Below are 20,061 nucleotides of genomic sequence, written 5' to 3'. Positions count from 1 at the left end.
CCCTTTTTCAGCGGTGCTTTCGCCGTCCTTGGCTGTGATAGGACCTGAACTCCGTACACCGCTTGACCGTGGCTACCAGCGAAAAAATGTCCGGGGTCACCATTTGTCGTGAAAGGCGGAAGAAATGCCTCACACAATATGCGTGAATAGCAAATCCCCAAGTTTATTGAAAGCTCACCCATATTTATATTGGTGTTAATGAAGCTTATACATATTGCAAAAGCTGAGCTCATTATTGGCTAAAGCACACTTAGATCAACCACACCTACTTCTATGCTCTAATGATTATTTTGTTTCTATGTTTACATTCTTCTAGCTTCTCTACCTAGGATATCTTCATTTTCTGGCAAGCGATTTTCTCCCCCATTTTCCCGTTTCAGTGAAGGTCACTATGACCTTTGTCAGTGATTGGACAGTGGTTGCATAATCCCCAGCTTGTTTCCCCTATCCTTATCCAACGGTATCACATCGAAGTGGCCTTTCTCAGCTAACCAATTATCCAAAAAGCTCTCTACATCCTTGCTTTGCCCAGAGAAATGACAGTTATGCTAAAACAGAAAGGGGAATATGGGATGACAACTTCCTTTGTCCATAGCATTACGACAGATAGTTTGTCAGACCAGAAGCTATTCCTGCATCTTAAGCAGCTGTACTAGCAAGAGTATTGAGCTACCTTGAGCTAGTTCTCAAAGCCAACACCATATTTGCATCATAGATTACTTTTCATGTCTTCTGGGTACCAGGCCAAAACATTCCCTCATTTGCTGTCTCCTTCTATGCTTCCTATTCAAAGAGAATTACAGTGCCCCAGAAACTTGTGCCACTCTTGCTGCCAGCTGATGGACTTAGCTCTTGTCCCTCTAGATGCTTCCCCTGTGCCAGTTGCATATACACTTTGCACTTGCTTGAGGGCAGGCTTCCAAATCAAAAAGTGTGCATTGTGTTAGGGCATGGTGCTCATATCAGGGCACTGCATCTGGTACTATCAACAGCCCTTTCTCTTCTTGTTAACTGCAAGTGGCAGTGCGGAGCAGTCAGTTTGAGAGGGCTTCTTCTCCCATGCCAGCTCATGCCTGCTCCCTCCAGCCTCTCTGTGGACATCTGTAGTGTGTGAGAGGGGCTGATGCGGAGCAGTGTCTTTTCTGTGCAGCTAAGGGGGCAATTTGGGAATTGCTCCCTTCCTCATCCAGCCTGTGTCTTGCCACGTCTTACCTCCAAAATTTCTGCTTTAGGTGCCTTCAGCTTTGCCTCCAAGCAAGGAGAGTGAGAGATCCATGGAGGCCCTGGCTGAGGCTGAAGCCCCCTGAGCCTTCCTGACTCATGCAGGTAAAAGGCGCTTGCATTGACTGCAACAAGAGGGAACTTGTCTCGTGCCTCTGGGCTTTGCCCATCTAATCCAACCGAGCACATCAAGGCTTGGAGGCTACCCCAGTAGAGGAACCCAGCAGGAAACAACAGCGGGAAGGCCTGGGCCAGAAACGGAGAATAGCAGTCCGAGAGGAAGAGGAGGAAGAGGGATGGCAGGAGACGCCAACAACCCCGGAGGCTGCGGCAGGCCGGGAAGCTCAGGTAGGAATGCCCCAGCTCTGCTGCCTTTCTCTCCACACTGCCCTGAGTCGGCCCAAGGTGCTGGCAAGAGCCACCAAGGGCTGCTGCTGGCCAGGGCTTGGCAAGAGCTCCACTGCAGCCCTTTGCTTCTGGCACGGCCATGTGCTGTACCTCGGCAGGAGGAGTGCTCTGTGCAGGAGAAAACGGCCAAGGGAGAGGCTGTGAAGTTAGGGCAGCTGCCACGGCTCTCCCTCTACTTCTGGGTGTAGCTGTCTTTTGAGCCGCTCTTTTGAGATAAGGTTTCAATTAATTTCAATTTGGAAAGTACTAGCTCCCCATGACTAAGGAAGTAGATCTTTCTCTATTGGGAGGGGGAGATGCTCTTTTATGCGCTCTTCCCCCAATCTGCTGCCCCTGTGCCCCGTTGCCTTGTGCGCCCTGCCACCCTGTCCCCTCTGGCCGTACTGGGGTGCGGGCTGGCAGCCAGGCCGGGCCGAGCAGCGCTTTCAGCCCCAGCTCCCGGCTGCCCACACCTGACGGGAGCGGCGGGGAGTGCCGGGGGCACCAGGCACCGTCGCTCAGGGGTCGCGGGGTGCAGTCTTGTCCCGTGGCCACTGGAGCTGACGGGGCCGGCTAGCTGCTCCCGGAGTGTCCGGTGGAGACTACAAATCCCGCCACTCCCAGGTCCTCTGCGAGAGCCCTGAGTAGTGGCTCCGTCTGCGGTGTAGTGACACAGGCGAGAGCCGGACTGCGAAGTGCTGAGGCGAAGGAAGGAAGGAGTGGACACCCATGCAGGTGCCAAGGCACTTTACTGACCCGGGCGGAGCCAGTAACAGTGTCAGAGGAAAACCCTTGGGGAGGCACTTATAAAGGGGAAAGGTAACGGAAAGAGACACGAGGGACCAATGAACAAAGCCCAGGGGAGGAGCGAGGGACAAAACTGAACCAATAGGAATGGCCTGGGGAGGGAAAAGGCTCAGGGGACAAATCATATGTTAGGTAAGGGAAGACTGACACAGAAATTTCTTGAAAGGAAAGGGGGTTTGGTTACATTGATTGACAGGTAACTGGTGGAAGGGACGAACCATTATGAGGGAGAACATGGGGGCAACCGAGGGTCAAACCAAATTCTTAACTTATAAAAAATAACCGACTTTACAATAAACCCATGCAGGACACTCAATGCTACAGCGGGCTCAAGGCACTCAGGAGCCGCTGAAGGGCCGGTAAGGCTGAGGGCACTGGGGCTGCCACAGCGGGCACAGCGCCTCTGAAGGCACGCTGCGCCTGCTGAGGAACTGCTGCTAGTGCCCAAGGCACTGAGGGGACGGTGAGGCAGTGGGGACTGAGGGCAAGCAGCGGCTCTGGGGGCTGAGGGCGATGGTGGCGGAGGCTGGGTGGGCAGGGAAGAGGTGCGGGCTGAGAGGGCTGGGGGGGCTCTGGGTACTGAGGATGCTCAGGGGAATGGCAGCACTGTGGGGGCTGATGGGCTAGGAGGCTTTGAAGCGACTGGGGAACTTGCGGGTGTGCTGAGGCTATGGTGGGGCTGAGGGCACACGCAAGTGACTCAGTGCTCCCTTTGCTTCGTAGAGATCTCCGTCTGCTCGATGTTTCCAGAAGGACTGCTCTGCACAGGACCAAGGGATGGAGGGGGAGTGGGGGGAGATGGGCCAACTAGGTTCCCTCTGTATCTTGTCCTAGCCCTGTTTGTACCGGCTTAACGTTGTGCCTCTATATAGTTATGTATTGTAAATGCACGGCGAGCCCTGTGGCAAGGAAGAACGATTCATCTGACTCCATGTTCTCAGAAGGCTAATTTATTACTTCATTATACTATATTATATTATACTATAATATACTATGCTAAAGAATGCAGAAAAGATACTTACTGAATGCTAAAAAGATAATAATGAATACTCGTGACTCTTTCCAGAGTCCCGACACAGCTTGGCCCTAATTGGCCAATGAGTCAAAACACTCACACCAGAGTCCAATGAAACAATCACCTTGGGTAAACAATCTCCAAACACATTCCACATGAGCACAACACAGGAAAAGCAAATGAGATAAGAATTGTTTTTCTTTTCTCTGGGGCTTCTTGCTGCCTTTCAGCTTCCCAGGAGAAAAGCCCTGGGTGAAGGTGTCTGGTGAAGGTATCATGTTCAGAGAATGTGAATGCCACAGTTATGTCCCTGTCTGTCTCCAGTTCTACCTCAGTATGCACGGAATGGTAGAGCTATACACAGTTCTGTGTCTTTAGTTCCAGGGACATGGAGGTGTAGCTGGGTCATTGTATATCTCTGCACAGGTTCATGTGGTGTAGAGCCATTTGTATACAGAAGTCAATATATTTTCACAATGCAGATCCTTATGTTTCTCTCTGCATCAATTCCTATGTATACCTGCATTGCATTGGGCAGTTTCCTTCTAGCTCTGTGGGTATTTAGAGTCCAAGGATGTTTGTCACCCTCCCCCTGTATATGGATCTGTACAGGCACCACTTTGTAACCTGTCAGTGATGAGATGGTGTGAACTGGTAGTGATCTCTGTTGCTTGCCATGGAATCTGCAGAGATGTAATTATGTGCAGTAAGCTTGTAACAGAACTTGTAATTGCATGTAAGAAGCACGGGTACAACAAGCTGTAGTACATTTCCCTTTTCAACTCAAGTTGCCTTTGGTGCACTTCTACCCGGACAGCGCTGCTGGAGCAAGGTGCAGTCAGTGAAACTGGAACTGAAACGAGTCTTGGTTGGTGTCATTGGGAGCAATTAGCAGATGCCTGCCTTAGGATCCAGGAGGGTTTTGGCAAAGAGGGCTGCTGGGGGCTGGAGGAAAACAGGCAGGCCTGCCCAGCTGATCCCCAGTTGTGCAAAGACAAGCCAAGAAACCGTAAAAGGGTCTGGGCAGGTGGCAGAGCTACACGTTTGGGTAGAAGGTGCTGCAAGAGCCTGCTGAGGAAAGCTCCATTTGCCATTGGGAAAGTGGGCAAAGGAAAGAAAGCCCTAAGGCTAGAGAGCATCTCCCTTCTTTTGGGATAGCCCATCCCAAACTCATCTGTGCTACTATGGAAGGGCAATACACCAAGGAAGGCTCTGTGCAAGGATGCCAGTGAGGCCACCTGTCCCTCCCTGCCTGCCTCTGCTCTCTGCATACGGGGCTCTGCCTGGCCCTGGACCAGCTGTGGGTGCTGGGCGCCGGGAAGGAGGAGGCACTGCAGACACAAGAAGAGCAGCAGCAGGAAGGCAGTGATGAGGATGCCACCTCCATCATCCTCATCTGGCCCAGCAGCTCCTGCTTTGCCACTTTTGGGTGAGTCATGGTGCCACATGTCATGGCAGGGCAGGAGAGCTTGCCAGCTGTGGAAGCAGGAGGCCTTGGGCAGCCTTGCCTCTGGCCTCTGTGCAGAGCAGGAGCAGAGAGTGGCCTGTGTGGCCTGGTCAGCATTGGCTTGCCAGAAGGCAAGGGCAAAAGCCACTGCTCTGGCAGCTGATAGGGAGTCAGTGCTTGGGCAGCATCCCTGTCCTGCCCCCACCATGGGGCTTCAGGTGCCTAGGCAGTGCCATTCCTCTCTGTCCCCCAGGGGCTGGGGGCAGTGGGGCCTGCTGCTGGTTCTCCTCCCCTCTCCCTCTCTCCTCTCTTCCTGCAGCTCCCAGGCACTAAAAGAGCAGTGGGTGGGCACACTTACAGGGGCAAGCTGCTGCTGCTGCCGCAGGGGGATGCTCCCATGGCAGCTGCACTGGGGAACACAGCTCCTCAGCTGGGGAGAGCTGCGGCTGCGGGCAGCTGTCGGGCACAGCTGCCTGATGAGGCACCACAAATGGCTTGGGGCTCACCCAGCTCTCTGCCCATCCCTTTTGCCACTGCCCAGGACCCAGGGAACACGAGTCAGCCACCTGCCAAACATCAAAGCCCTGGCTGTGCAGTTGAACAGCCACCCTGTGGCAAATGTTTCTGTGCTGTGGGCTCTGTGCCTGAGCACTTCTCAGCGCACTGTTCTGGGCTGCCAGGGAGCCTTGCCTAGTGCACCGACCTCGTGTGCAGGGAAGCAAGGGGCCCTGCTGCCACTTGGCAAGCAGAGGCTTTGAAGAGCCAGCAGCAGCACCAGCATGTCTTTGCTGCTGCCGCTGGCAGGAGCGCTGTTGCACGGGGCAGAGAGGCCGGTGGGCCAGAGGCTGCCAGCTGTGTGCGACGCTCGGGCTGCTGGAGCTGGGTGGCTGCTGGCCGTTGGCCCTTTGTGCTGTGGGGCTGCTCTGTGAGCGCAGCTGGCTTCCTGCAGACTGACCCCGAGCAAGGGCCTGCCACGGCCCTGTCTGACGAGGGAGGACAACCAGGCTGCTCACTTTGCAGATGAGTTTGGGAAGGAAAAGCAACCTTCTGCTCTGGCTCAGCTGCCCTCTCTTGCACCCCAAGTGTGGCCGTGCAGGTGTGGCACCCTGAGGGAGGACGTGTGCTGCTGCCCACAGCTTGGAAAAAGGCAGGGTCAGGGCTGGGGCGGCTTTTCCCAGCACCACGCCAGCTCTCAGGAGCCCCCACACCACAGCCACACCTCCCTGGGGTGCCACATGATTCCACAGGGCACTGAAGGCTGGGCAGGGCAGGCTGTGACAGCACCGGCCTGGTGGTCTCCACTGACAGGCTTTGTTTCTCTTTTCCTTTGCAGCGGGATGGACCAGTGGCAGCAGCAGCAAGATGAGGAGGAAGTGGCTGCCCTGGCCCTTTGCTCTGTGGCAGGCTGGGGCTGCCCAGGCCCCAAGCCAGGAGGGCTCTGGCTGCAGCAGGATGGTCTTTGGGCAGCTTCTGGCAGCCTCTGCATGGAGCATGGCACGCTGCCCCAGCCCATGCAGGTAAGGCAGCCTGCACAGGGGCTGCCCATCCCTGTGTCCAGCTGCTGCCCAGTCAGGGTCCCCACGCATGTGGCCCAGCCAAGGACCTCTGGGGTCTTCAGCCATGGCTCAGCCTTCTGCTGCTAGCCCTTGGCAGGGAGCCCAGGCTAGGGAAGAGCAGAGCTCTGCAAGAGCTCCCCCTGCTCTTGCACCGGGCAGCTTCTCACACACGTCCCTGCCCTCCTGCCTGTCCTGCAGGAACTGCGCAGCAAGGGCTCACAACTGAAGGCATCTTCTGCAAAGCCGAGAGCACCACTTAGAGATAGATAATACCTGTTCAGTTTAAACTTCACACTATACGTGAAGAGAACTATACGTGAGAACAGAAGGCAGATAACAGAACCCCTTTCGGCATACCTGTGGTTACATTTGAGAGAGGAGGGGAAGGAAGAGCTTATAAAAATCTCAGGACAGATAAATTGACAGTATTTGAAAAAAATAATTAAGCATAGAGGAAACAGAAAAGTGCATAGCTTTCATAAGCTTTTTGAACGTTGGTCTTTCTTATCCTCTTGAATTACTTCTTTGTCTCTTCAATTTTTGACCTCTCAGGGCAGAAGCTGATATGCTGTAAACCATGAGAGTCTAAAAAGTACCAGTTGCTTTTTGCACTGTTTTATTTGACATCACTGAGAAAAGGAGAACTATGTGAAATGTTGGTATAAACAATTAGAGACAATGCAGTTCAAGTAACAGTTTTCATTGCCTTTGGATAAATATAGCCCGTGGATAATAAGTTATGGCAATATGGATTTAACACCAAGGTCAATGAGCAAACCCATGTTTCCCATGTTTTGGCAGGAGAAGCAACAGTACAGCGGAAGAAAAGGGTTTGGAGTAGATATAAATATTTTTTAAAAAATCTCTGTGAAACACATCAAGAGAAACAGAAATTAGTACATATAGTTATATGTATGTATTTACAGCACAGAGGGAGTGGAACAGCTATGTAAATTTAAAAAGACTGTGGTTTATACAGATTTGAAAAATAAGTATTAAAGCAATTAAAGGAACTCAAGCTTACTTGAATGATGAGTTGTTTTTCTATCCTGCATAATTTTAAAACTATGTATGTGTACATGCTTTTGTAGTAAGAAATGGTAATTTACTTTACTTTAAGTACTATCATGTATTCTTAATTTTTTTTCTCAATGCATTTATGCAATTTTGGGTCCAAATAAATCCTATTAAAATACAATCTTTTAAATATACTTTTAAGCAAATGTCAAAGAACGAAATTAATATGACATCTCAGTAACTATGGAAAACAAGATGCTATAAGGATAGAACAGAGGATGTATAGCCATTTATCGGTATAGCAAGAGTAGAAAAAAGATTTGGAAGTCTCTTGTACTTTTTTTTGCCTTGTGATGAAATCTTCAAATTTACATGAAAAATATGATTGGTACAAGAGGCATTTAACTTTATGTGTTGTGGTTCTATCTTTAGGTATTATGTAATGGTAATTTTCTTATCTAAAAACAAAATAAAAAAGTATAAGACTTCGCCTATTTTATTTTAAAATTCACAAAAGTTTGAAGTAGCAACATTCTGTAGTGCATACTATATTAAAAAATTAATTTTAATTCCAGACAAAAAACAACAGGGCATCCGATTTATCATTGTGAAGGGGACTTCACACTTTTCAGTCAAACAGCTGATTACGTTGTTAGTAAATTATTAAACAGTGCAAATGAAGGAGATAGATGTTTAAAAGACAGAATAATGTTTAGGACACCAGCTACTCTTAGCACACTATATTAGCAGCAGATTAAAAAACATTACATACCTACAAGAAAATGGAAATGATGGTCATAAAGAATGTGGATTGATTGCACTAAGAAAATATGTGGAAAAATCTTTCCCTTAACATGTCACAATGTAGAGAAGAAGATCAAAAGAGGTGGGTTTAAAAGTAGTAAAATTTTAATACTTAGTGGAATAAGAATATCCAAAGCAAACAAAGAAAAATAATAATGTAAGGGAACCTGACAAATAGAAGAATATTGTACAACTCAGAAAAAGCAACAAGATAAATAATTTCAGATTTTATCTAGCATACTAAAAAGAAATACATTGACATCATCCAGTATAAATACTAGTAAATCACCTGTAATATGTAGGAAGTATACCCAAGAAAGAAATTAAAACTATAAAAAAGAAACAGAGCATCATGTCTCAACTCTTCAGTCAATGCAGCATTTACTTTCTGATTACTGAAAGCCGGATACTTTTGGTTAAATTAAACTTTCTAATGAGCAGTCCCAAAGCAGTAGAAATAGTGGAGTGATTCCAGGAGCCTTTAGAATGCCTTCAGCTACTGAAATAGGCAATATTTAAGAATTTGATTTACAAAATCTTCACACCATAAGGTCTGGTCGCTTTAGATAAATTTCAAACTGCACATGTTACTTAGAAAATATAGATTTAAATTCTGCATTTTTAAATACAATATTTTATTCAAATTGGGAACAGTTAGTGAATAAACAGAGGCATTTCTGAAATGAAGATAGTGATCACTATTTTCAGTTTACATATAGTCACTTTGACCAATTTCATATATTAATAGTCCTAATAGATGGTGAACTGAAATAAAAGTTCATTAAGAGATGATACATTTACTTCATATCTTAAACCATACTTCTAAAAATAACATTTTGTTTCCTCAGTATAACTACAGATCACACATTGTTATATTTTAATAACCAGTTCTTTCAGAATCAGTGAGGAGCTCTGACCTTGCTCACTGTGCAGCTGAAGATATTTCTTAAATTGTCAGTGACTTTCAGCAATCTTTCTTCCCGTTCAATGCTACCAGGCTTCCTAGGGATGACCCACGTAACTCTTGTATTCACTCCAGTTATTGTCAAGAAATGTGATTATTCCCTATATAATCACATATCTTCTCTCTGGCCACCAATTCAAGCCTGAAGCTCAGTATGCCTCGGTTTGAGTGGCTATTGGTTTATTTAGTCAGCCTTCACAGAGTGGATTCTGGCTGCCTTCAGGGATTGTGTCTTCTGGCTATGTCTCCTCTAGAGAGTAGTGCCAATGCAGTCCCTTTTGATGAAGAGCAAATCAAAATGATTCTTCATTAAAGCAAGCTGTTCTGAGCAAATGAAACTAAGAGGGACATCCTGGAAATAGCTTACATGGGGGAGCTTTTCTAAGTGTTATTCCCAAAAAGCTGGACATCCCAACTAACCAGCAATCAAATTCTTGACAAGGTTAGTAATTTCATTATAACTGAATGGCTTTTCAGTATTCTTTAACCAGGTATGTCTCTGCCTATGAAGAAATATAAAGGATGATCCCACAAATGGAGATATTGTCTTGTTCTGTAGGTATTTGAATAATCTCAGAACCCAGCCACTGTTCAGTTGCTCAGATTTTCTCTGTGAACTTAAAGGTCATGTATAAGCCCAAATAAACATCAAAGTGTTAATGAGTTTCCTCTGTGATTATGGTCAAACTATTAATCTTGTATAAGTCTGGTGTAAAGGGCATCAGGAGTACCCTGTTAAAGAAGATAATGAAGTTATGTGTTAAAGAATCCTCTGTGGTTGGAGAACCCTGGTATGTTCAAAACCTCATTCAGACTAACGTGGTGTCTGATTTGTTGGCTGTCTTGTGCATATTCATATAGATGCAAAAAATATTCTGCCCTGATGACTTTCATTTACCTGTGTGAGACTATAAAGCTATGTAGTCTCCAGCATCTAAGGTTTTAAAAGCAGGGCTGAATAATGTCCTGAGGAAACTTTGTCTAGCCTCACAGTTGATTAAGCTGGAGTTTGACCTAGAAACATCTTGAAATCCTTTCCAAGCTTATCTTTTGCTACCATCATCCTAAGATATTTGCTGATATCAGGTGAATTATCATCAGTTCTCTGGTGAGTCAACCTCAACTGAGTGCCAGGTGTCCTCCCATTCTTTTTCACTCACGCTTCTCAACTGGATAAGGGCAGAAAATATGATGGAAATCTAATAGGTCAAGGTAAGAACAGGGGCATCTTTTACTAATTAGTGTCATGGGCAAAACAGACTTGACTTGGTGCATATTGGTTTAATTATTAGCCAAATAAAAATAGAGTAGCATGATGAGAAACAAAGATAAAACCTGAAAGCCCTCCCCAACTTCTTCCCAGGCTCAACTGCTCTCCTTCAGTGTCAACACTTCTACTTCCTTCTGCCTCCAGCAAGGGACGTGAGAAATAGGGGCTGGGGTCAGTCCATAGCAGTTCTTTCATGCTTCTCCTTCCTCCTCACTTTGCTGCTGCTGCAGCATGTCCCTCCTATGGGATACAGACCTCCATGAACTGCTCCAGTGTGGGTCCTTGCCACAGGATGCAGATCTTCACTACTGCTCCAGCTGATCCCTTTCCACGGGGTCAGTCCTTCAGGAACAGCTTGCTACAGTGTGGGTCCCCCACAGGTCACAGTCCTGCCACCAAACCTGCTCCAGTGTGGGCTGCCCTCCATTGGCAACAGCTCCTCTGGAGTGGGCTCTCCATGAGCTGCAGTTTCCCTCTTGGGACCTTCTGCATATCTGCGTGGGTTCCTCCATGGGTACAGGGATCTCTGTCCCCTGTGCCCTCTGTGGGCTGCAGAGGCACAGCTGCCCCACCATGGTCTCCTCCAAGGTGAGCAGGGGTGTCTCAGCTCTGGCACTGGAGCACCTCCTTCCCTCCTTCGGATCTGACCTTGGGGGCTGCAGAGCTGTTCCTCAGATTTTTTCTCAGTCTTCCCTCACAGTTATTGTGCAGCGTTTTTCCATGTTGTTAAATGTGTTATTACATAGCCACCACCATCTTGGCTGAGGGATTGGCTGTGCCCCACAGTAGGTCTGCTGTGTGGGGCTGACCCATCCTCCCTCTCCAGTGGCCATTCCTGCAGCATATCCTGCCAAGACCTGGACACTTGTACCTGGTACAAGTTCTGTTCAATAGCATTCTAAGCTTGGTTTCTCCAAGTGCAGAAGGATCACACAGGAAGGAACAAGAAGTGGGTGATTTTTAAACAATATTTCCCAAAGTGGGATCCTTGTCCTGAAATGTCATGCTTATTCTAAGCTGAGTATGCTTTCTTTGAAAGCTTCAAAGTAGTGGATGAAAAAATCAATTTAGAAGACCCATGTGTTTTTCTGAAAAGGTCAATATTGTTTCAGTCAGCTGTCTGCCTTTTCTGCCAGTCCTTACATCTTTTACAAAAGAACTATACAAAAGAACTTGGATCTATCTGTTCTACTATAACAGTCAATATTGCCTTCTTGGTTTTCTTCATACCTCTATTGAGAGAGAAGTATAAATAAAAGACTTATTTTTTTTGATGGTACAGACATCAGCAAACAGAAATACAACATTTATTTTTAACTAGTAAAAAAATATTGGTAGCATTATAGTCTGTACAAACACCCATTTATAAATATGCAAGGAATGGTGCAGAACTTGGTTACAAGCATCAGTTGGGTTAATAGATGTCAAAGTATAAATACCACCATTCAAAATTGTGTTTCAGGTATGCTGTTCTGGCAATGAATTAAGATCCTAGGAATACAGACCCTATCAAAACAGCATGAATATGATATAAATACATGTACAAGCAAATTAAAAATTCATCGTGATCATTCAGTGCTAGCAGCAATGGAAATTATCGGTGAACTTGGTATTATGAATATGGAACACTATCAGTTTTTAAAGAAAAAGCATTTCTGTAGATATATTAATAGAGACGGAATGACTTAATCTCATTAATCTTCTCTTCACAAATGCTGTGTACAGAGCCCTTATATCCTTGGAGCACTGCTGTATCAGTCCCTGGCAATCTGTGCTTTTCTGTAATGTGGTGGGTTTGAGAATATGCATCTATTAGAATAGTATTGCATTTTACATGCTGTGTAAGCTGTAGCATTGCTACTTTCATGTCATAGAAAATAAATTAATGTCCATAGTGTAATCAATTTGTACATAATATTTAGCATGCTAAAAAGGGGTCTACACTTTGACTTATTCACAATCATCTCTGAACATCTGATGTGGGACACATAGTTCTCCAAGGCTGACAAAATCCCATTTTTATTTTCAAGGTATAGAAATGTACTTGGCTTCATGAACAATTGCTTCATTTTTTATGTTCAGGTGCAGGGGAAAAGAACCTCCAAACATTGAAAAACCCAAAACCCATATTATATGAGCAACCTAGAGCATACCTTGCTGTTTAATAACCCATGTGCTTCGGAGGAGTTACAGCGAGACAGGTTACCAGTTCCCTGCAAGAAGCACCAGAAGCACACCTTTAAAAATTGTGTTTTACTGTGCACCAAGGTAGGAAGCCAGGCCAGGAATGCAGCTTGGGTTTTTGAGGAGCACAACAGGTCTGTGGAAGCAGATGAAGGGGAGGAACACCCATGGTGCTTAGACCACATTCCTGTTGCCTTCAAGGCAAAATGTTACATTGGAGAGGATTAGACCTGTGCAAGCAACATTTGCACTTCAATTCCATCAAGCTGTTTACATTTTCATGACCTCATCTGATACTCTCTGTCCCTGCTTGGCAGGCCCAGTTCCTACAGAAGCAATTCCTGCTTGGAGCATTTTTATAATACTTTCATCCTCTTTCTCTTTTTCAGTTTATATGCTTTTTCCCTCCACTTTTCTTTTTATTTCTGTCTTCTCTGATGTACCTCTCATAGTTGCTTTTATTTTCCTAGCTTTCACCTCTGTGTGGTATACTTACTTTTCAGTTCTTTTCATCCCAGCAACAAACAGATGTTCTTTCTCCTCCTCCTCCTCTTTCTCCTGCACTTTTCTTGCATACTCCCTTCTCCTCCCCTATGCTGGAAATTGAGTTTTTCCTTTTTTTGTTTCAGCCAGCTGAATGTTAGCATGGCCAAGTAATTTGAACTTAGCAGTGGGGTGGCAGTAAATTAGACTGTTATATAGACTGATGAGGAGCAGAAGGTATAGTTGTGCTGTTAAAGCCTGTGTCAAACACACACTATGAGAATATGAAAGGCAGCAGCAGTACCAGGACTTTAAAAATGCTCTGAACCTCTTATTCACCTCATCCATTTCTTTGAAAAACACTGGGTGCTGATAATTTTTATTCTGAATGCAAGATGAGTTCTGTAATTTCCTTGCTTTATAAGGACTTGCTGTCCCATGGAGGTCCCATTTACATTTTTTCCCATATGTCCTAAGGAGAAAATCAAATGTTAAAAAAGGATACACACAGAAATATGTCAGTCAGGTGTAACCATGCTTAGAAACTCCCAGAAAAGGGGAAAAGTTTCCAGGTTGTACTGTTGTTCAGCCTGACTTAATAATTCCAGAAAATATGCTATATCAGAGTGAGTTTCTGTCTTCTGCAGCAAGAAACATCCCCCATATTGAAGAGAATGTGATAAACATGAAATCAATTAGACAATTTAGTGGCCCTGACTGACTTTGAGCTGGAGCAATCTCTCTGCAGGCTCAGCATTACTCAGAATCAGAGGCTGATATAGGAGCTTGCGGGAATCCTTCTCATCTGTCTGGTGCCAAAAGGAAATTTGAAAGGAAGACACAGCAGGCTACATATGGCATGCTTTAGTCTGTATCTTTTCATATTAATCTGAGTCTACAAGATATATGACAACCTGGTTATTTCCTTAATCAGTTGTGGGAGCTATTTAAATCTCTTTGCTTTTGAAATCAACATAGATAAGTGTAGTCACTGAAGAAAAGATTTATTTCTTCCAATTTCCTCCAGCATCCCATCACCGCCCCATCTCATCGTAGCTCACAATAGATGATGTTGTCCAGACAATAACTGTATTTTCTGCTTTCAAGGTTCAGCTAAAGAGCACTGCTTATCCAGAAAGGGCAATTCTTCACAGAAATTGTATTAGAAAATCTCTAGATTTTCAGGTTGTCCAAAACTTGAAGTGTTGCTGCATACTACAGCTGATATTATTTTAGTATACACCTCACAATAGTAGAAATTGATATTAACTACATAAGAATGACATGTTTAAATTAGAAACTGAGTTTAGGATTAGCATTGAAGTTATCAATTGAGAATGTGGCTGTAATATCCAAACATCAGAAGAGAGAATAAATGTAGATGTAAAACCTGTAAAAAAAAATTGGACCTGAATTTTTAAAGTTTAAGGTTCACAGTAGTGAGTTTATTAAACATAAACGTAGTCAGCTGTTTTCTCCATCAGAGCTTTCTACTGATGGCTTGTATATATAAATATTTTCTTTTATGTGTGGAAAATGCTTGTCTTAATGGACATCTATGTCACTCTTGACTAATTGCCTCTCTGACCTGGCTTGGAGTTCTGGCTGGGGAGAGTCGGAGAGTCCTCCCAGCCTGTCTTTGCCTTGCCTAGATCATTGCTTAGGTTTATTGTGTCCCTGTGTTTATTTGCTGTGGCATTTGTAGACCTCTGTCTAATTAATCTCAGTGGAACAGAATCGAGGATCTCCAAAACTTGCATCCAGAAAGTGGCAGAGAGGAAAAGAAGAGGTGATGGTTACAAATAAACATGGTTTCTGTTGTGTTTGCACAATGTGGGGCACAAAAGGCAGGTTACCTGAGTCTCCTGTCATTTGCCAGCCAGCACAGCCAGCCTGTCCTTGGAATAAAAAATGCTTCACTAAGTCTATTCAAAGCAGCTGCTTTCTACAAGAATGTCAGAGTATATCGGATGCCTTGGAACAGGCTTAGCACCAGATCCCTGAGATGTAGGTTCTGGCTTACCATTGTTCATTGTCTTACCCCAAAGATGCATGTCTGGAGCTATTCTAATGGGATAGGAAAAAGTATAGTAGTGTGGAGACAATATTCTCCTTTCTGTGCTTAAGCATGGATCTAGTCTGTTGTGCTTTATTAAGAAAAGCAACAGTTTATCCACTAGGTAGTTTTCTTTGAAAAACTCTTTGCAAGATTACCTCCCATTTATCCACAGTCCTTCACAGCCTCTGTTTTTCTCTGCAGACTGGGGCTACAAGGTACTGTTTTAAATTGTGAGAGCATAACTTGAAGTCATGTAGAGAATTCTTGGTTTTGTTTCCTCTTGGTGAGTTAGGTTGTTACATCTTGCCACCCAATTACCTTTACTATTAAAACTTATTAAGTTCTGCCGAGGAAGCTAAGCATAAGCAAAATAAAACAGGATCATCTGGTTCTTCTTTGCATAGGGGTAACTTGTCAAAGTCTTGGCAGAAACTTTGTAAAACCACATCACACACAAAATTAGGTTCAATAAATAGTAGCTAAAACCAGATTTTTTTTCTTGCCTTGATAAAAGCGTACAGATCTTTCAGTTTCTAATTTTAGCTCTATGGTTTACAATAAATACCCTGAAAGCTTTATTTTAAATTTTTCTTGGGTGGAGAAGGTATAGTTAATGCCATGTGTTCTTATTAAAAAATCAGGAAGTGAGAGATGTTTATTATTTCCTTGATTGTTAAGTGTGTGTTTGCAATGTTGCAATCTTCTGGGGTCTTGTTAAATGTGTGAAGAAAATCAGGAATTGATTGTCACTCAGTCCCATGTCTGTTCAGAGGATTTCAAGGCATTTATTGCTATAGAATGACTAATAAATATAATCTGTTTAAGTTTACTTTGTAGCCTCCTAAGATTTTAAAAAATGTTTTATTTTGTTTGCCTGTGTGGGTTTTTTTATGTTATCCTTGCACTGTATATCTGAACTTTGGCCTTTCTGTAACATGTTTTGTAATTAAGTGGTCGTAACTGGCATGTCTTGCTTTAAGGACTCTAAATCTATTGTGTAGAGCATAATGTCAACATTTTTGCAGGAAGTATAAAACTGATGAATATCTGAATAAATTTATTTTCACAGTGGTTTTGATCATAGATTCTAATGGTGCAGTGGGTGCATACATGTCTAATGTGTAGTAGTAAGACAGAATCCAGATAAATCAGTAGTTGGCAACATCCTTGAATGTGTTTTAAGTAAAGCCTTTCGTTAGTTAAATGAGAAATGTCAATTCATGAACCATTGCAACAAACTTTTTCCTCTGAATACTGTAAAATGCTATGTGGAAAGTATTCTTTTTCCACTGCCTGCTTTGCTCCTCTTTTTGGATCCAAGAATCACAAATAAGTAGAGTTCTTAACAGCACGTTGAAGCTCTGGAGAACCCCTGTGGCAGGGCTGAGGACAGGTGTGTCTGGGCAGGTGGGCAGTGCCAAACCAGAGCAATGCAGTGCTGCTGGGGGAGTTGTACCTTATTTTCCCTGTAAAGACCAGAGACACTTGAACAGTTGTCTCAGTAAGATTTTTTTCTTTAATAGAAGATACACTCAGGATTGTTCATGTAGCCCAGAGAGTATGTGCTGTTTCTCTGTTTTCATTTTAATTTTCTTGTATTAGACCTCAGTGCTTTGCCTCTCTCATTGTTTGAGCAGGGAACTGAGTCTAGGAGACTTGTTTTTACATGTAAAGAAGAATGAAGAGCTTGCTCTGTGCCTCTCAAACTTTTCACTCAGTCGCTGGAAGCCCATATGGATAAGATGCAGCAATTGCATCCCTTCATATCAATGGGTAATAGTGAAAGGTAAATGATACTGATAACAGCTAAAACGAGTCATCATAACTCCTACTACATTATCAACTCCTGACAGCAAATGTTTGTGAGCAAAACTGTGTAAAAATGAGGGAGAAAGCAGATATGCCACGCTGTGTCCTTTGGGCAGTCAAATTGCTGTATGTTAGAATATAGATATAGGTCACTTCACGTATAGGAGTCCTTGTGGTGCCATTGTGGTGCCTTGGTAATATGACCTCATTGAAAATACTGCATTACAGCTAAAACTGAACATTTTAATGAGGGTGTACTGGATCACAGAGGCTGCAGCGAGTTCTGCTGGCTACTTCATCAAACAGGCAATAGACAAAAATGCCTTTATGCTCTGGTCCTGTACTTACATGCCTGAGTTAAACATGTCCATAAGTGTTTGTGTGATGAGAGCTTACATCAACAAGTTTTCCTCTGCAGTGCTTGACCTGTGTTTTTTATTGTAGAGAGAAGTAAAAAGGAGCTCAGTTTCCTAATGGATTTGGAAAACAGATGACTTTCTCAGGATCTTCATGAGTTGTGAGGTGGTCCTGATACTTGAAATACTGAGGCAGGGCTGATCTTTTGTAACATGGTGCTCCAAGATAAAACTATGTCCCTATGTTTTTGCCTGCTGGTTCTTTTGATTTCCGGAGCTTCTCAGGGCTCATACTGGTTCATAGTCTAGATCCCATCTATTCCATCCTCTCTTCCTCTGCTCCCCTAGCTGATTTTGTCTCTTCTGAATTTCAGAATCTCCTCCCAGGCTTTCACCTCAAGTAGCAGGCTCTGGTACTGCTTCTTTATCAAGTGGTTAGCTGTTGGCAATAGCTGGCTAGGAGACAAATTTGTGAGTTAATTTCTCTGTGCCCTAAACACTGGCATCAGCTCAACATCACTGTGTATTATGTATTTTTCCCATGGACCAATCAGCTAACGTGCAGCAGCACAAAATGGATCTTCAAAAAGAGAAGACATGAAATAGTTCACTTGGACAGCTTATAAGCAACATATAACCCAGAGTAGTATTGATAAAACTGCTCAGATTTGGGATTGTGATTGTATGAACACTTAAAAGTATCAAGAAAGATTTTGAAGCAGTTTTGAGTTCACTGAACCCTCCCTCCCACTTGATTAACCAGTGATTTACACATATATAATGACTTTAACTGACTTAGAGGGTAATTTATATCACAATGTGCATGATATATACTAAAGAGAGGGGAAAAGGAACCATCTGATCTCTAGAAAATTGTCTGCTATCAGAGGGGCTCAAGAACTGTTTGAAAAATGTGTTTAGAAAGCTATGAGTAAATTTCCTAAATTTTCTGTGCTTTCTGGGTTGCATTCTCCCTGGGTACATATTGCTCAGGAAAAAAAGTTAGGAAGTCGAATTTTTTAACTGGCTAGTCTTTTTAAGTCTTTCTAAGTCTCTCAAAAGGCTTTATTTTTATGAACCTCTATAGTGGGTTTTGTCCTGATCTTCCCAGTGCTCATGGAATATTGTTTTTTTGCAGCTAGAGGATGGATATGGAGATCCCAGCACCCCAAGGTCCAAGTTCAAACATGAAAATGAGAGTGTCATTACTTGGGAGTAACAGGGTTATATTTAGGACAGGTGTTTAGAAGCAGACTTACCTACATATCCAGTAGGTTTTGTAAGCATGACTTCCTTGTGCCCCTCTCTTATGCTACACAAACAAGTTATTGACCATAAGAAAAACACCTCTGCATATTCTTAAATTTATACATGTGAACTTCTTCAATAGGACGACTCATGCATACAGATTTACATAAAAGACAGGCACTTGTGGGATCGGGGCTTAGCTTGTAGGATCCCTCTCCTACCTGAGAGAGAAAAATCCTGGAGGTATGTGCATCAAAGAAAGTGGGTTGTTGCGTGCTCCAGAAACTATAGAAAGCAACTGCAAAAGCAGTTGGAGGATCTCTCGGGTTCCCCCTTTTCTTTGTTGGCTGGGTTTTGGTTTCCATTTTCTAAACTGATTTTTAAAAATGGATCTATTTATTTGTTTTTAATACTGTTGCTTTGCAAATTAAATATACCTGTAGCAAGCTCAGTATTTAACAGCCCGATGGAGAACAGACTTCCGATCTAGGGCACTTTCAAAAATTCAACCTCTGCTGGACCCTTCACTCGTGGTGTCTCCTGAAGCGCTTCTTTGTCAAGCGCAGAGACGAAACCCGCTCCCGATCTGACTCCCGCCGGAGCGGAGCCGGCGCAGCCCGCAGGGGTCAGTGCTGCCACGGAGACCGGGGCCGCGGCCGCCGGGACGGGCAGCCGTGCCCAGCGGCGACGGGGACAACTGAGGGGCGCGGGCCGGGGCAGGGGTCATCGCCCCCGCCCCACGGCAGAGGGCAGGGAGCGCCCGGCCCCAGACCAGGCACGCCGGTGGGTCCCGTCCCATGATGTGGCGCGGTGCCGGGGCCGGGCAGGTGCCGCCCGCCGCTCTCCGCCCCAAAGGCGCCTCGGGGGAGTCCTGCCCGGCGGCCGGCAGGAGGCGGCCGGCGCTACCGGACCGCCGGGTCTCTCTTCTCTCCATCCCTCCGCCTCCGACGGGGAGGAGGCGAGCGCTGCCGGAGCCCCCCCGCACGGCCGCGGGCAGCCGAGGAGCAGCGCAGCGCCGGCCGGGCACCGCCACCGCCCCGCTCCGCCCGCAGGCTCCGCGGCCGGAGGGAACGCGCTGGCCGGGCGGGGACCACCCCCACGCCCCGGCAGCGGCGGCCGAGAGCGCTTCCCCGGCCCCGCTCCTGCGCACAAAGGGGAGGCGCGGAATCGTGCGCGGACGGGGCGGAGGACGAGGCGGGTGGGCGGCTCGGTACCTCCCCGGGGCGGCAGCGGCGGGGGAGCCGCCGTGACAGCCGGGCGCGGGCGAGGGCTGTGCCCTGCGATCCTTCCTAAAAAAGCCGCCGGTCTTTTCCCCCCCTTTCCCGGAGAGAGAGGCCGGCAGCCCCGTCCAGGCTGTTGGGCGGGATGGCGGCGGGCCGCCCCGTGGGGCTGGGCGCTGTGCCCTAGCAGCCGCTGGGCTCCATCCGCGCAGCC

General features: G+C 45.5%; 1 long non-coding RNA gene across 1 annotated transcript; it reads left to right on the top strand.

Annotated features, from left to right (window-relative positions):
• The first annotated feature begins 2,715 nt into the window (after window positions 1–2,715).
• Window positions 2,716–7,456, top strand: LOC118699353 (uncharacterized). The gene is made up of 3 exons (XR_004982058.2): window positions 2,716–2,774; window positions 3,139–4,859; window positions 6,211–7,456. It is a non-coding gene; the product is annotated as an uncharacterized LOC118699353 (long non-coding RNA).
• The last annotated feature ends 12,605 nt before the right edge of the window (window positions 7,457–20,061 follow it).

Source organism: Molothrus ater, assembly GCF_012460135.2.
Source record: "Molothrus ater isolate BHLD 08-10-18 breed brown headed cowbird chromosome Z unlocalized genomic scaffold, BPBGC_Mater_1.1 matZ_random_MA35, whole genome shotgun sequence".
Taxonomy (NCBI): Eukaryota; Metazoa; Chordata; class Aves; order Passeriformes; family Icteridae; genus Molothrus; species Molothrus ater.
The sequence above is the reverse complement of the archived record's forward strand: the minus strand, read 5'-3'. Positions and strand labels throughout refer to the sequence as shown.